The 14,768-nt window shown below is 40.8% G+C and overlaps 1 long non-coding RNA gene across 1 annotated transcript; it reads left to right on the top strand.

Moving 5' to 3' along the window:
- Positions 1-4,687: 4,687 nt before the first annotated feature.
- LOC140249207 (uncharacterized) lies at positions 4,688-13,827 on the top strand. The gene is made up of 3 exons (XR_011902963.1): positions 4,688-4,739; positions 10,687-10,798; positions 13,423-13,827. It is a non-coding gene; the product is annotated as an uncharacterized lncRNA (long non-coding RNA).
- Positions 13,828-14,768: the final 941 nt, after the last annotated feature.

Here is a 14,768-nt window from a genome sequence, read left to right as displayed (position 1 = left end):
TTATTGTAAAGATTAGAATCTAAAACATCTGCCACTTCTTTTTAGAGCTAGAGTTAATGAATGGATACAATGTGCTTCCCCCTACAAGACTGAATGAATCTGGCTGATCGGCCTCCAGCAAATAGCTGGGGATGCTGCCTGGGGTATCCAGACTCAGGATTAATACTGAAGCAGTGACTGGATGGGCAAGTGCTCAGCAATGTCTTATTAGCATGCAGGAACTCTGCCAATATGCGAAGAATGAAAAAAACAACAACTGGTCATCAAGGTGGTTATTCTAAAATTTGTTTGGCCTTATTGAGTTGTTGCACAACAGTGCACTGCATAGCAGAAAGTGCAGGGACAATGACTTGAAGATATGTTAGCTGATGGCAACCAAAAGAACAGGGATGGCTGCTTCAGTTGTAGCAAAACTGTCTTACTGAGCATTAAATTACAAGCATTTTCTTATTATGGAGTCTAGCAACTCTCCTCTTCCCATTAGGTTTGGGTGGAGCTGCACTGCCTGCACCAGGGGGTTGGTGAAGCCAGAGGAGAGTGCAGGTTTCAGAGGATGGGGACCTGATAAAAGCAGCTTGGCAGGGTGGGCCTTGTTTTATCTTTGATTCCTTGGACATATTTTGACTGCATTTTTAAAAACCTGAGGTTTTACAGCTTAGGGAATGATAATAAAAAGCAAATTAATGTACCAAGGAATGGCTATGACACCCATTCACCTATTTCAGTATCACATAAATAAATGTGTATTTACTCATCTTCTCCCACTACTGAACCAATCCTCTCTGAAATGACTCCTTTACCCCAATTTACATGTCCTTGTAGTTTGCCTTCAGTATCTGAACACCTCAGATTTTAATTGCCTTTCTCTGGATTTGTGAACAGCGATGTGCTTGTGGCCACAGGTCAGTAGCTGTTATTATTACACTTGCTGATGATAAATGAAATGTTGTGCTTTCTTCTTATTAGAAAGGGTTGTTTTATCTTAAATGTAGTTTGCAGCACAGCAGATGGCAAGCAGCAGTTGCAGGTTTTACTTTAGGGAGGCACAGGCAGCCTTGGCTTGAATAATGAGTGAAGCTACAGTATGTTTCATCAGTATTTATCATCTGCCTACACCAAAGGTGACACACAGGCCCATGGGTAGCACACCTAACTGCAGCTTTGTCTGAAATGGCTGCAGTAATGGGATGTGCATATGAATATGCAGCTTAAAAGGAAAAAAAATAAATAAAAATTGGTGGTTTGTGGGAATGGGTCATTGCAGGGCAGGTGATTTGAAACTGAGTCACTTGGTAGCTATGAAGTTTTAGGAGACTCAAGTTTCCCAGATCAGTAAAGGCTCAGCCCAGCCTTGCATCTTTGTTACTTCCTAATATAATGAAACGGTTCCCATAGGGCACGATTGACTCTGCCATAGTACAACTCACACTTGATAGCAGTGTGAATCAGGAAGACTTCATGAGGGAAACCATCTCTTGAAATTAACAGTTAGTATTTTGTTATTATTGTTTATTAATATATCTCTATAGCTAAGAATCTCAAGCTTGGTTAATTAATTGAGCAAATTAATGTTACAACCATTGCTTCTGCTTCCTTTTGAGAAGCAAAACACTGATTAAATCTGAAATTTCACCACTGAATAAATGAATGAACGTCTAAAAGAACATGACAACTGAAAAGGTTTATTATTCGAATATTTTGTTTTCAGAACCATTAAATAAGTAAATAGTTGAACAGATAAAGGGACCTGAGAACAGAGAGCTATCTGGCTATGAGCTCTCATCTTATGAACTGGAGTGGCTTAGAGAAGCGATTTTTGTGGGGTTTCTGCAATGAAAGCAGAGCAGTTGCAGTAGCTGAGATCTTGTGAGGGTTCGTTGTGAAAACACTTCTTGCTGTTTTTATTCCACAGCTGAACTTTTGGATTAAAGAGCAGCACGCTTGTTCTGGCTTTGCAAATACTTTCATCTAAATCTCAGCAAATCCAATATTGAAGAACAAGAGTTTAGCTTTATTACAATGAAATATTTACTCCAGTTAAGTGAAAGGGATCATGATGAGAAATGGCAAGAGATGTTCACTCTGCAGGTTTTTCATTTAATATTTATAGTAAAAGTCCATTTTTTGAGCTGATATTTAAAAGTTTTGACTGGTCTCTCTAACTCATCTGCTTAGTGCATTAATGTTTTTGTACAGTAACTTATACTGTGATTTCCCAGTGACACGGAGATACTACAAAATAACAAAGAGAGAACATTTTATTTGAATGCAAAAGACACTCCTGAATTGCTTATGGCAATTCACTCCTGAATTGTTTTAAGGGAGTGTGAGGAAGACCAGGCTATTCAGGCTGCCTGGTATTTCTCACTAACTTCCCTCACTGCAAATTTTAAACACTTTTATCTATGTGGATTCTGTGCTTTATATTTAAGAGTTCATCTTTTTGCTAATTCTGCTTCTGTTGTAACCTCCAGGCCCTTATCTCAGATCCCACATCTAGTCTTTCTTATCCTGTCTTACCTTTTTGGATTTCATTACTGGGATTTCCAGAAGAGATTCATTCCATGTCCTCTGAAGAGCCATTTCATCCTCTTTTGTTACATAGGCTGTATTTGATTTTATTTTCTTCTGTTCCTTTCTACTCTGTGTACTCTTAATTACTGTACTTCCTACTCTCTGATGTGCTCAAAATTAGAATTAAAAAAAAAAAAAAAAAATGGACCAGGTACTCAGAGTGAAATTCTGGCATTTGAGAGAAGATGGACATTTTTACCCAATATTCATCAGCAGGCAGAAGCTGGTGAAAGAGAGATCTTGATTAGCTGTAAGGGAAAAGCTTTTGCTAGGGAAAATTCTTTCAACCAGAGTGGTCAGGTGATGCAATAGGGTTGGACTGGAGACTTGTGGAACTCCTGCTCAGCCACATGTGCCTATGATATTCTGGGGGAAAAAAAACCAAACACCTATCCAGTGTGAAGTTGGTGTTGCTCTACCTCAGAAAACACTGCAAAGGGAAGCAGCAACTGTGAAGCATGTCCTGCAAATTCTGTGTCTCTGTGTCTGGATATGGAAGGATAAGGTTTGAAGGCTGGTGTGATGTGATGTGTGTGATATGCTGACAGTGCCATTACTTTTCATGGTGCAGTGGTGGCTTTACCTCTCAAGAGCGGTGCAGTCTCTCACCATCTTGCAAAACACATTTTACCACATCACTGTGTTTCATTTCCTGCTTTTTCTTTAGTTTTGCGTCTGTTGTGCCTGTTAATACCCAAAAATAATCCCCTTGACCAAGACAGATTTGTGGCCTCAAAGGCAACTGCCAACCCAAAGGCAAAAGCCAGCTTTCTGACCAAGACTATGTGCACTTGTTTTAACTAGCTGTGAGTGCCTCCATGGTGAAGAGGTCCCAATTCACCTCATATTGAATTCACCTAAGATTACATAGGGTTGCTCAAAAAGTAGTGCCTCCTATTTTATTTCCATGGGAACTACAACAAGGAGCACAACAACAATATTTGATAGAGTGCATTCTCATCTATAGGATGTTAATTTTCAACTTTGTCATCACCATCAGCTCTGCATTTTCACTGGTGATGAACAGGGTGCTGCATGCTACGCTCAGAAAAATCTGTACTAGGAGAGGTAAACTACTATTGCCACTGCAGAAACATACCACTCACCAACTGACTGTGCTGATGTCTGTTGTTTGGTTTCCATAGACATTCAGCAACCGTCAATGAATGACAATGTGTGCCGTTTTTTCTGCATGGAGGAGCTCAATGACATACTTTCACTACATCTGCACTTCCATGTCAGATGCCAGTTTGTCAGACTGCCCCTTTGCGGCCACATCTCATATGACAACAAAATATGATGGAATACTGGTGGGAAGGCTTAACCTCTACTGCCATACCCCCAACTTCTGCCTCTGATGTCATGGGTGATCATAACAAAATAGGAGGCATAACTTTTGGATCAGCCCTCCTGTGTAATACAGTTGATGTATATAAGCAACACAAATTATTTCATTATTTTATATTTTTAATTAAAAAAAAATAGAGAGAACAACAGAAACAGAACTAATGGGATATCTGATCTTGTTTTTGTGACGCTGATACATCAGTCTAGTTCAATGGCAGTGGCCGCAATTCTCAGTGAGCTCAAAAGGTGTTTGCCAGAGATCTTTGATGAAATGTTACTCTTCCTGTGATTCATCCTTGAAAACAGTCAGTCACAAAAGTGCGTACTGCCAGAAAGCAATTATGTGAATAAGACATGACTGTGAAGTGAGGGGTATTTATCTCTGGTCAGATGGGACTTATAAAGGTCTGATAAAAAGAGACATGGTCAGTTTTTTGAGCTTAGTGGCTGACTGCAACTTTATATATTCCATTTGAAATTTGCAGAGAGCCTACTTAAGCTGTCTGAAAATGGAGTTGCAATTAGATTTAAAAATGTTTAGTTGTTTAGTATTTCCTTGCATCAGGTGAGGCTGTTTTGGTGCTGTATGGGAACTGTTGAGTCACAGCCTGAACCACCAGTTGATCACTTGAGGCAAGGACTGAGTCAGCTGTGGGAGCACAGATGAAGGTAATTCAGTTGTATGACAGGAAGGGGTAGAGCCTGGCTGCACCTCTCCTAGACTCCATTTAAGGGCTGACTGCCAATGGGGAAGGATCTCTTTCTGGAGATCCCTCCTCTGTGGAGCCTTTCCTGCAAACCCAGATCTTTGGATACAGGTGATTATTCCTTCCCTGTTTGTTTTTTTCCCATTTTCACCATGATAATCTTTCCCGCTGTAACACCAACTGCAACAGGTGCTAAAAGCCTGCAACAGGTGCTAAAAGCCACCAACAGAACAAGGTTTATTCCTTACTTATGTTTCTCCCCAGTGGCTGTAGCAGCAGGAGAGTGATGCTGCAGAGGCTCCCAGGCCTCAAACTGTCTGCCAGTGGGAAATGGAGGGCTAAGCTAGTTGTGAGCATGAAGAACAGGTGAACAGAGATTCTGGGAAGCATCCAGTAGCTTGTATTTGACCTGCTCTTCATCCCAGTACCTTCCCTGCTGCCAGTAAAAAGACAGGGTTATTATTATTATTTTCCTTATTTTTTGAAAGCACAAATGTGGTTTAATGGCATTGCCATTTCAAAGAGCAAAGTACCTGCCAGCCCTGGTCACACCTGTATCCTGCAGTTGAAGTCAGCACACTTATCTGGAACGTGAGCTGTACAGGTTTGTTGCTTTAGCAGCAGTAAAATATTCCTTCAGAAATATTTAAAAATGAATAGCAATTTCTTTCTCTTCTAGTTTTTTAAATCAAAATAGAAAGTCAGGTGTGCCCCTTCTCGTTTCTGTCATTAAATCATATATGAAAGGAATAGGAGTAGGTTTGACCTCTTTCATTTTTTTCTTCTTCAAGTTTCCCTTTCATGTTTTTTCCTTTAACCTTCTAAAGCTTTCTTGCTTTTGGAATTGGTATTAAGAAATATGGGGCAGTCTACCTCTATGCTTTGACTGTGGTCCTAGCCTGAGAATAAAGGTTGAAAGTAAGTAGAAATAATGAAAGAAAGGAATGATGATTAAAATAAAAATCTGTCTGGATCTTGTCGCTCTATTTCCTCTCGTAGCTAAAAGTTAAATCTTTGCTTTGGTACTTAAACCTCCTGGGAAAATCTCTCTTGCATTTTCTTAGCAAAGATGCAGATATAATAAATGTTAACTGAACATTTACTTCTTTGGAGTCCTTAAAGCCTTCATTGAGCAGCAAGCACTGCACTAATTGTATGGGAATCTTTCTTGGATGTGAATGTAGCAAGGTAAAGGTCTTCCATTGGTTTCCCCAGAGTTCCCAGTGTGTAAGGCACCATTTGAACCTGCAGGAGTTATGTTCAGTTCTCCATCTCCGGTGTTTCTCATTAGCTTTTGTCCCTCCTGAATTTTTCTGTGGCCTTCCTGTTAGAAATAGTGGCTGCATGCTTGGCACTCAGAGATGAGCCAGCACCAACTGCCTTACAGCCCAACTGTGAGAGACTGCAAGTGTTGCTGCTAGGAAAAGCAAAGAGGGTGTGAGAGAGGGAAGGTATGAGAGAAGGAAGACTGGAGGCAGAGCAAATGTGTTGATGGAAAATGAAAACAGGTCTACTGAAAAATAATTTGAAAATTGATTTTTCTTTTCAGAAGGAGGTTTCCATGCATTTACATGATAGAAGATTTGAGAATTCTGTACAACATTGTCTGTGTTTATAGCAATTAATTCAAAAATAAACTTAATTAATGTGTTAGCATGGCCTGTAGTTCCCTACAAAGTTCCAGTAAATATGAATATATTCATACCCCTACCTACAGTGAAATAGCCATGGGCATGTCTGATAATTAATAACCTCTGCTTTCAATACCAAATTGCATTTCATCTGCTGCCAAATACTGTTTTCTGAATGCAAAATAGAGTATTTTTCCACACCAGAATTTGATTACTGCACAAAATCACGTGATGTTAAGCCTTATTCAGCCACTTGTGTAAAAATAGATCTCAGTGCACGTAATACACATTTATGTTAGTGATAATAAAGTAATGCAATTTCCTGTATATACGTTAGTGTTAATCAGAGCAGAGAAGTGTAATTTCAAGTTCATTTAACTTTGCTTTGTAGTAGTATATTTGGCCTGGCAAGTGTTTTCCTAAATAATGAGACAAACTGCTATTCAGATAGAGAAAGAAGCTGTAAAAATAAGTTCTCTAAATTATCACACAAGCATTTTAAATTGATAGCAGTAAATACCCAATAAATAAATATTGCTCAACTTGCTGCACTTTAGAGGTGTCGCAAAACAAGATGTGTTAAAGAGGATAGGAAAACTGATTGTGTACTTATGCATTTAAAAGACAGAACTGACCTTGAAATCTTTTTCCTGAGCAATATGATGGTAGTTGAGCTGTGGATTTGAAGGTCTTGCCTGTGTTTGGTTTTTCAGGTCTGAGATAACTGGCTGTATTAGTCCGCCTGCATGGCCTCAGATGGAACTTTTCACTAGCTTGTTAGCTGTTGAGCTTGTACTCTGTGGCGCCCTAAATCAAGTGTTGGTTGTTTTGGTAGGAGACTTGTCTCTTTCCCAGACACACAGCTTTGCTTTTGCCTGTGCTGAGATTCACAATGTTCCCATTCACCCATCTTTTCTCCCTGTCAAGCTCTCAAAATGGCTTCCTGGCAGCACACCCAGCACCTTTCTCAGTCTGGTAGCATTTATGATGTTGCTGAGACTTCATCCCACTTCCCTTCTCTGGTATTAATGAAGGTGACATGCAGTATTCACCCAAGTAACATTGGGCTGAATTTTATTCTGCTAATTACAGCCCTTTGAGACTGGCAGTCCATGTTTCCACCCACCTTGTATCCCACTTATTCAAGTAAAACTACACTGTGTTGGTTAGGAGGAAACTACAGGAGACGGTATCAAAGGCCTCGCAGAATCCAAGATATCCATGCAATGGAAGACAAACCCTCATGGAAAGAGCATTTGAACTTGGTTCATCCTGACACAGCTATACAGTCTCTAGTTTGGCACCAGTTTAGCAGGCATTTCTGGTTGGCACTGAGTTTAAGCAGAACATAGTCTTGTGCTTTTCTGTACAGTAACACTTGCTGTCATGGTTTTACATCTCTACTCTGCAACATTAAACCAAGTGACCCATCCATAAACAAAGCAGAGTAGATAGCATGTCTCTCAACACTGACAAGATGCAAGACTTTGAAGTGACTTCAGGGAAAAGGGCTGAGTCATGTTCATCAGCAGAGTTTAAATGAGGATATCCTCATTTAGCCCTAAGGAGGCTTATCTCTTAACATCTCAGTGTTGATCTTGACCATTTCTAGCTCAGCTGAATTTCCAAACATTTGGAAAGCTCAGGAGTAATTCCTTCAGGATGCAGAAGGAGCAAACTCCAGATAGCTGTGATAAAATGTTAACCCCAGACAATGGGTTGCTTCAAATACGGTCTAGAAATCACCTGAGAGTATACATTTGCTGGTTGGGCAGCAGTATGCTGCTGTGTTGAGGTTCAAGCTTTTGTTTCAAACAATTTCCATCTGATTAGTTGAGGGTTGAGATGACTAACAGTGCCTAAACAAACAAGCGTAAAATCCCAGTAAGAAATTGTTGTGCTTATAGGAAAAGACGTGCTGATCAGGAATATTTTACATCTGAAACTTGCATATCTGCTGGGAGGTCAGGAGAAAAGAACCAGACCCCAGCTGATCAGTGAGTGACTCATCCACTTGTGGGCAGACTTCATAGAGATTGAAATGAAATGTATTTATGATATGCTGATTTAGTGGAATAACTTTTTAGTGCTTCCTCTCCTAAAACTGAACTGTCAGTAAGTAATGGTTTCTGGCCTTCAGGGCTCTGAACACAGTGTTTTCTGTAGTAGCATGGTCTGCCATGGGGGCTTTAGTTGGCTTGCAAACTATTGTAAAAGTCATTTGTGTCTCTGATTTTTCTAGTCTGGGTAGAGAATAGGCACCAGGATTGGGGTTCTTAGTACGCAGGTCAGGCTGAGGGCTTTATGTCTTCCTTGTTGCGGAAGTGTCGGCACTTTTAAGGCAATTAGTTTTTGATAAAGAGGGGTACTAAGCCCATTCTGAAAATCAGCACCTTTAGAACAGTTCTAAGTTGGCCTGCCTGGAAACTATTTGACTGGCAATATTTATTTTTGGGGGGACCTTTCTTACTTAAGGACAAAAAAAAGAGCAATTTCCTCTTAGCCGTGTTTGTGTTTTTAGAAGAATCTGAACTAAATCTCTTTCTAGATAAAATCTAGAGATAAAGCTATGACTTGATCCTATGCCACCTTGTCAAGGACATGAGGAACAGAAACAGAAGTGCTCCCTGTTTTTACCAACAGGCTTCTCAAAAGTCCCAGGGGAAGAGAAGTACTGTCTGGAGAACAGCAGACATGGTACCACCAGCATGCATTTGTCTGCCCTGCAGGTGGTGGCGGAAGAGCAAGGACTGAGGAAGTTATGACTTGAGCTGTGGAGAAAATGATACATTCACTTGTCCTTATCTTGATCCCCAAACAGCTTCAGATTTGCATACCTTTGTGTACTGGTGTCTAGAGCAAGAGCATCAAAGCAAACTTGAAGTGTAGGCAGGGAAAGGAAGGTGGAGGCATGCACTAAGGAGCAGAAAAAGCAGGGTCAGGAAAGAACTTATTGTCTTGTTGAAGAAGAATGACTCCAGTTTTGCATCACACCTAGAGAGAGATTTAAAGTGTGGCTCCCCAGGGAATAATGAAAATGAATCTGTAAAGTTTGAAGCAATGAAAGTAAATAATGAAAGCTCTAAACTTTTAGCCGCCAACACCATGACAGTGCTGGTTTAGTAGCAACCTATAAATTCTGAAGAAATGTAGTATGCAGCTGTTAGCTCCTTTGCGTAGTTAGTCTGCTGCTGCCAACAGGAGGAGATTTTGGCTTTGGATCCCATTTCTGTGCAGTGTCAGGTATCTGAAGAAGGTCATTACATAAAAGATATGTACATGTGCACAGAGAATGAAGGTAACAGTCAACTAATTTGCTTCTCTGTTTTTCTTATTGCAGATACACATAAGTATATGAGTCCACACACAAACAAGTAAGATCTGAGATAAAACCTTGTTGCTTTGGTGATGTTTTCTGGTATACACTTAAAAAAAAAATTGCATTGTCACACATACCATCAAAGGAAACATAGTTGATCCCTTTCAGAGGAAGTAAATGTAAGAGGTTGGGGAAGCTGTGGCTGGGTGGGTGGGTGCAGATGCTATTAGACATCCCTACTGCCCTGAGCCCAGTGCACAGCTGGGATTCTCCATCCTGGGACAGAGCCACAGCACTTCTTCATAAGATGACTTATGCTTGGTTGCTCTCACACAGAACAACTTGAGCTTTAACCTCAAGTTTTGGTTGCCCACATTGCTTCTTGTCTGCTACAGCAGCCTGTCTGCAATCCTCCTATTTCCACTTGTGCAGGCAGAAGGACCCTGGAGATTCCTGTGTCCAGTACTGAGCAGGGACTTAAAGATTCGGTTTTCAGGGGAAGCCTGCTATGAACTTGCTATTAAATACAGGAAAACTTATTTGTGAGTCCTGGATTCCTTGTTTAGGATCTGAGGTGTCTGATAAAGCTGTAAAAGCCAGCTTGTGCATTAAAGCAAAGCATGTCAGCTAGTACTTGCTATGACTGTGACAAAAACCAGAACAAAACAACAAAAGAAAACCTCTGTTGATCTTTTAATATAGAAGCAAGCCAACTGGATGACTATGGTTGTTAGGCAAACCCTGGTAGTACACAGCCCACTATATTGCATACAGGCACAACACCATAATACATGGTAGACTATGCAAGGAAAAGCATTTTGTGTAGCAGTTAGGGTTGCCTGTAATGAATGAATGCAGTTGATGTATATTTAATCAGAGCAATTGAGTGCTGGAGACTGCATGTCTGATCTGAAAGCTTGGGTTGATCTGTTATTCTGTACCGCGTGAGCAAAATAGCTTCAATATTATTGGCACAAATGCATTGTAAACAAGTCATAGAGATCTGTGTGCCCTAGAAAAGCAAGTTTCATTAGCAGTTTCATCATCTTCCTCTTTGCACACTTAGATCAGGAGTGATGCAAGGTGCTTCCACATACTTTTCCTGCAGGAATCCTCAGTTTGCCTGAGTCCTGGATGTTTCCTACAGTTCCCAACGAGAGAGATGGATCCCCAGGGCTGCACCTCCTGCCATGCCTTCAATCTACTTTCTGGGCCTTGAGGTGAGAGCAGGGTATAGTGGACGGTCCTGCAGCAAAGCTGTGCCTTCATTGACTTCATGAGGCCAGGGCCACAGCCTGCACTAGCTTGGGTGCCTTTTAGAGGGATTCAGTTTCAAGCTTTGCTGCCTGCAGGTTATGACCCTATTGCTTAAGCTTAAGAACCTAAAGGAGTTCTTAATGTGGCTGGGGGTCATTTTGCATGCTTAAAGTCACGCATAATTCAGTTCCAAGTCAGGGGTGCATGAGCCTAAGGGCTTCTTGTAGTGCTTAATGCAATAGCTGACTCAGTGTCTACAGGCTTTGAAGAAATTTGCTGGTAGGATTGCTGCCTTTTCTTGTGGGCTCCCAGGGGACCTTACCAGTCCTTGAGAGAGTTAGTTTTGTTTAAGGGCTGCAGTTTCCCTTTTTTTGTTTCATTTCTTTGTTGAATGTGAAATTAGATATCTAGAACAGGGTCCCACAGTGTATCTCTCTGCTACCAAACTAGGGTGAAGGAGCTCAACTTCTGGTTGTACAGTAGTGTGTACATAATGTGTATTTTTGTCCTGCTTTGCTTCCTTTATTTTCTATCTAAGCGCACGATATCATCTTGCTTCTACACTAAGTGTAAGGAGAGGTTGTCTCTTACACTACAGTGTTACATTGCAGAACAAATTTAAAACCTCTGGAGGAGCTATGGTTATGAATTTCCAGAGGATGTTGGGATGAGGCTATGAGGGACGGAAGGGCTGCCTGCCCATGCCTGCCACCAGCCAACTTACAAAACCATGAGGTAGACTGAGGACAATTTGGGATCCCATGTAACTCGTCATTGTTGGATCAGCCAGTTCTCTCCAAAGATGTGAAGGATCAGGAATTAAGGCTAATTATGTTTGTTTATTTGCTTAATGATTTATTTACTGAGAGGGATGCCAGAAGAGAGTAGTTGGCACTGTCAGGGTGGCTGATACAGCCTGCATCGTGGCTTCATCTATGCACAGTGACCATATTCCCTACTCTTTCTCTGCAGTAAAGCATCAGTCAGCGTGTGCTGGTAGGACGCTTCAGGTGAATCCTTACATGAGCCTGTGTGCATGTGTATTTGCACCTTGTAGACATCAACAAGCTACCAGACAAGGGCTCTGTTCTTGTAACACGTAGCAAGGTAATGGCACATCAATACCTACCACAGTTGAGTGTTTATCAGGGTATTTGTTGTGGTGTTGCATATACTTAGAGGAGAGATTAATCCAAACAGCCTCACAAAATTAAAGACAGAAAATAGCAATATTGAGGTTTTTAATGGCAGTTGTTATGTGCTGCAGTTCTAATGAGTGGTTTAGTTTTGTGGTGTGATTAATATGCAGGCACAGAGAAGTTTTTGTTAATCTTGGAGGACAGAGAACTGGAAAGAGGGAGAGAACAGAAAACAGGCGTTTTTAGCTAGAAGTTTAATTGCAAGATAGTGCCTGAAATATAAATTGATACATAGAACTGCTTTGAGAGATAAGCACTACCAATGACGTTGGTTTCTGGCAGAGAGAATCATCACGCTATTATGGAAACAATGCTGCTGTGGACTTTACTCTGTGATCTATGTGAACACAAATCTGTTTGACATAATTCTCTTGGCTGCTTGCTTCTCATCCTGCAACACAGCAGCAAAGCTCTGAAATCTTGCCATGGGTGCTTGTCTTTGTAGAAGTGATGGAAACACTCAGGCTCTCCTTGAAACACACCACTGTGAGACCCAGCTTTATGGTGATTTTTATGCAGTTGCTCTAAACCATGTTTTGAATTCACATTCCTGCCTTGTATCTGTTTTCCATAGCACTGAGTCCTCCCCAAGGATGGGCAACCTTGAGTATTGCTAGAACAAGGCAAAGCAGTTACCATTTATCAGGATGTAGCTGAATTAGCTCATAATAATTAAAATCATAAATGGCAGCACTCATCTAATTATTGCTCTTCAGTGTTTGAATTTCCAAGCACCTGGTAGTCCTTTTTGCCTTTTATTTTTGGCTGATATTTTCTGCTGTCTCAGAAGTCCATTAATTAGTAAGGGATACTCACAATTGTTTTAATATCACAAAAGAAGACAATGTTTATAAGTACCACTAAAAATCTCTGAAAGGATTCCCACTGTGGTGATGGATGAAATGTTTATAGAAGCCATTTCATCCATCTGAAGGTGACTTTCTCTCTGATTGAAAGATCTGAGTGTTTTGGTTTGTTTGTTTTTTTTTTTCCCCTTTTTAAAGTGGTCAGATCTGCACTTATACCTGTGCAGCTCTTTGCTTGTCTTGCGATAGTACTGTCCATGGTAAGGTGTGTGTCTGTCATGTGAAGGGCTTTGGAGATACCTGCTTTTGTGTAGAGATCCCTCAGACAGTCTCATCCCTCCATGGTAACACTGCATAAGGCAATACCAAACCATGCCCAGCTATTAGCTCTGGTACAGGAGCTCTGTAGCCATGTTCATGTAGCCATGCTCCAAGCCCATGACAGGTCTCTGCTTGTTCTCATTCTATATGGATTTCTTCAGTGAAAGGATATGGATATTTTTGCATTAAGGACTGGGGATTGCAACATGTGTGAACAAAGCATGTTGATCCCATCTTATATAATCTTAATTACACCCTTAGGAGCCAGCAAGAGGAAAAGCCTTATCTGAGATCAAAGCAGGAACATGCAAGAGGGGTCAAAGAACTACCCCGAGTTCTGCCCAACTTGAGGTCAAATCTTAGCTGAGGCCTGATCAGCTGTAGTTGATTTTGCTTGCTGTCCTGCTCAAGGATAGAAGAACAAAATACAGACATCTTCAGAGGTTTGTGTTTTGTGTGTTTATAGATACTTGTACTTTTTATCTCTGAAAAGTGAATAATGGAACTAAAGTGAGGATAATATTTTACTTGTATATGTATATAAAAAAAAAACAACCTGCGAGAAAGACCAGAAAATATCTTGCAAGTAAACTATTTTTATTGTAATCTTCCTATTGTAATTGCAGTCCATTTTCTGTGCTGCATCTTCAGCAAGTTATGTAAAATTATTATAGGGGGGCATAATTTATTGCAGCTTTCAGTAATCAGATAAGTGGTGTATTCACAGCGAGGAAGCATTCATCCCTCTGTTCGGCTCAAAAATAGCTCAGATGCTAAAAAAAGAGTAAAATAAAAGAAGGAAAGAAGAAAAGACATGATTGCAGACATTTCGCAGCACTGAGTTCCAGAACCTTTTTCAGTGGTAGCAGTGCATCACTAGATGATCTAGAAGCCATTTGATACTTCACAAAAGAAAACTTCAGTGGCTGAAACAGGCCAAATGCACCCAAGTGGCCACAATACAGAGGTGGATGAATGACTCACGGACAATTATAGCTGACATGAATTCCAACTGGCAAGAAAGGAAACCAGGAATTTCAGTTCTTGAAAGAAAACCTTCCCAAGGTTTGTCAGCCTACCTGTGAGTCAGACACTTCCTTTTTGTTCTGCTAAACAGATTGTTAGATGTCCTTTTGAAGTGGCCTACGGGCTGATGAAGGCACGCCTGTGTGTTTTAGCTTGGGATTTTGTGAATGGCAGAGGACAGACAAAGCAGAGCAGGTGGTGGTCAGGTCTCACTCAGCAAGGCAGGAGCAGTATGGAAAAAGCAGGAAAATGCTTTTGCAGCTCTACCTGCCTGGCAGCACTGCAGTACATGAAAACTTCTAAAGCTGACAGCCACAGCTTTTACCCTGCCATCTTCCTCGTCCTTCTTCAGCAAATTTTCATGAGGCTCTGACTAGAAGGGACAGATGTGCTTGGCACAGTATTGACTGGGTTTAGAGTTGACTCTAAAGTGCCTACAACTTTGCAGCATGAAACGACAGGCATCCAAAGGGATAAGGCTTATGGTAGGCTTCCTCATCTTATTTTTGACTTCCAGCTGCAACTGCAGTCTAAAGTTTTGCTCTAAATCCAGAAATGCCTACTAGCACAATATTTAAAAA

The sequence above is a fragment of the Excalfactoria chinensis genome, chromosome 2 (genome assembly GCF_039878825.1).
Source record: "Excalfactoria chinensis isolate bCotChi1 chromosome 2, bCotChi1.hap2, whole genome shotgun sequence".
Classification (NCBI taxonomy): domain Eukaryota; kingdom Metazoa; phylum Chordata; class Aves; order Galliformes; family Phasianidae; genus Excalfactoria; species Excalfactoria chinensis.
The sequence above is the reverse complement of the archived record's forward strand: the minus strand, read 5'-3'. Positions and strand labels throughout refer to the sequence as shown.